Source organism: Penaeus japonicus, unplaced genomic scaffold (assembly GCF_977035675.1).
Source record: "Penaeus japonicus unplaced genomic scaffold, GWHDUDI00000001_assembly GWHDUDI00000011, whole genome shotgun sequence".
NCBI lineage: Eukaryota > Metazoa > Arthropoda > Malacostraca > Decapoda > Penaeidae > Penaeus > Penaeus japonicus.
Genome location: NW_028234413.1, coordinates 2,580,221 through 2,582,720, shown reverse-complemented (window position 1 = coordinate 2,582,720; position 2,500 = coordinate 2,580,221). Strand labels below are relative to the sequence as shown.

Here is a 2,500-nt window from a genome sequence, read left to right as displayed (position 1 = left end):
AGCTGCAGTTCTCAAGTGCAGGGGTCACCAGTGACACCTCGCCACCTGGTCGAATACTACGGCGATCTGCACTCAACCATCCATGTGTTCTGTTCCGATATTCCACCCGGGGTTTTTCGTACCAAACGCGAGATCCAGCCTCGGCGCGTAACCCTGAGGCGGAGGGAGTCGTGTGTTTCCAGTGTTTCCAGCTCTAATGCTCGCGCCTCGGCCGACTTTCTGGCAAGCAATAGTCCCCGGTTGCTTGCACGCACTATCACGTCCACAGCAGCAGTGGCGGCGGCGTCGGGTGACCGCGGCACGCGCCTACTACTCCACGGAGCGCTGCTTTCTGCTCAATTAACCTGATTTCTCCAGCCGCCGAAGCCAGACTAGGCCAGAGCGTTGCAAGTTGATGCTTTATATAGCAGACACGAGGGTTATCAGCAGCAGCAGGGCCAGCAGCCTCTCCCTTATCTGCCCGAGCACAGTCACATGCGGCCAAATACTTACTTCACTTTCTGAGTCACGCACGCGACACAACCCTCCGCCGCTCCGTCATCTCCAAATGCGCCGTTTTTTCGACGTTCCCGTCGCCCTCTCGAAGCCATTTTCGGGGCGCGAGTAGACACAAGGCTGAGCCACATGTCAGCCTTATCAGATAAGCGATACGCCCAGATTTCATCGGGTGTTGAGACGAATAAAAATCCGATGGGCCGATGCTGCTTACGCCCTTCGTCCGGTCCGCAAATCCTCCAATAGCGAGTCCTTTATCGGCGCTCGCAGCCACCGCTCTTTAAACAAAACTTGAGTCCACAAACTCTACAGGTAATTATAGGCAAAACACCAAAGTGAGAATATTGCAGATTCGTTTCAAATGGAGGAAGGCGGAGAGAGAAACCGGTGGGAGGGAGGCGGGAAGGGGGGAGTTGAGGAGGGGTAGGGGGGGGAGAGAATGAGTGGAGGGGAAGGCAGACGGAGATGGAATGAAGGAGAGAGAATGAGAAAAGAAGGGGGAGAGAGTGGGAGAGATAGATAGATGGAAAGATATAATATATATGTATATATATATGTATATATATATATATATATATACAGAGAGAAAGAGAGAGAGAGGGAGAGAGAGAGAGAGAGAGAGAGAGAGAGAGAAAGAGAGAGAGAGAGAGAGAAAGAGAGAGAGAGAGAGAGAGAGAGAGAAAGAGAAAGAGAGAGAGAGAGAGAGAAAGAGAGAGAGAGAGAGAGAGAGAGAGAGAGAGAGGTAAGGAGAGAACAGGGAGAGAAAGTACGTGAGGGAGAGGGGGAGACGAGGCGATAAGGAGGAGAGAAAGTGAGGGGGCGAGGGGAGAGGAAGATGAAAAACAAAGATGCGAAGCTGAGAAATAGAGAGAAGAAAGGCATATATACGAAGAGACATAGATTGGCAAATAGAGAAATATATATATATATATATATATATATATATATAGATAGATAGATAGATAGATAGATAGATAGATAGATAGATAGATAGATAGATAGATAAACAGACGGACATACAGATAGATAGATAAATAGATAGATAGATAAATAGATAAATAGACAGACAGATAGATAGATAAATAGATAGCTAGAGAGAGAGAGAGAAAGACAAACAGATAGATCGATACACAGATGGTTGAAAAGACAGACAATTCGGACAGACAGGCAGATAGACGTGTAAGTGAGAAAGAGAAAGACTAATTACCAAATATAGAGATATATGGAAAGAAAGAGAAAGAAAAAAGAAAGAGAAAGAAAAAAAAGAAAAAAATGGAAAGAAAGAGAAAGAAAAAGGAAGAGAGAGAAAGAGAGAGAGAGAGAGAGAGAGAGATGTACAGACAAACAATCATTCAAATAGATAGAGAGAATCAGACATATAGGCAGGCAGGCAGATAGATAGATACGTAGGTAGATGAATAGATAATTTTTACTTTCTCTCCTCCTTATCGCCTCGTCTCCCCCTCTCCCTTACGTACTTTCTCTCCTTGTTCTCTCCTTCCCCCCTGCCCCCCCCCCTCTCTCTCTCTCTCTCTCTATCTGTCTGTCTCTCTCTCTCTTTTTCTTCCCCTCTCTCTCTCTCTCTATCTATCTATCTTGAGAGAGAGAGAGAGAGAGACAGAGAGTGAGAGAGAGAGAGAGAGAGAGAGAGAGAGAGAGAGAGAGAGAGAGAGAGAGAGAGAGAGAGAGAGAGAGAGAGCAAGGAAGACAGACGAGATATAATCACAGCAATACATCTATAACTGATATCAACTACCCCCCCCCCCTCCCCACCTCTCCTCCGTACTCAACAGCATTATCTCAACAATCCAACAATATCTGCCAGAACACGTAAAGAAATCTCTTTAATTTCCACAAGACCAACAAAACAAGAGAGCTAACGAGACAATAAAATCTTGAATCATACTAGCAACAGAGATCCACGTACTACCCCCCCCCCCCCCCCCACCCCCCCAAAAAAAAAAGAAAGAAAGAAAGAAAAAAAAGAGAGGATGCGAGATACATC

The 2,500-nt window shown here is 46.1% G+C and overlaps 1 long non-coding RNA gene across 1 annotated transcript in view; it reads right to left on the bottom strand.

Annotated features, from left to right (window-relative positions):
• Positions 1-356, bottom strand: part of LOC147470941 (uncharacterized) — a 69,975-nt gene extending 69,619 nt beyond the window's left edge. The window contains exon 1 of the long non-coding RNA XR_015191356.1: positions 1-356. This exon is cut by the window's left edge and continues 109 nt beyond it. This is a non-coding gene — a long non-coding RNA (uncharacterized LOC147470941).
• Between the last annotated feature and the right edge of the window lie 2,144 nt (positions 357-2,500).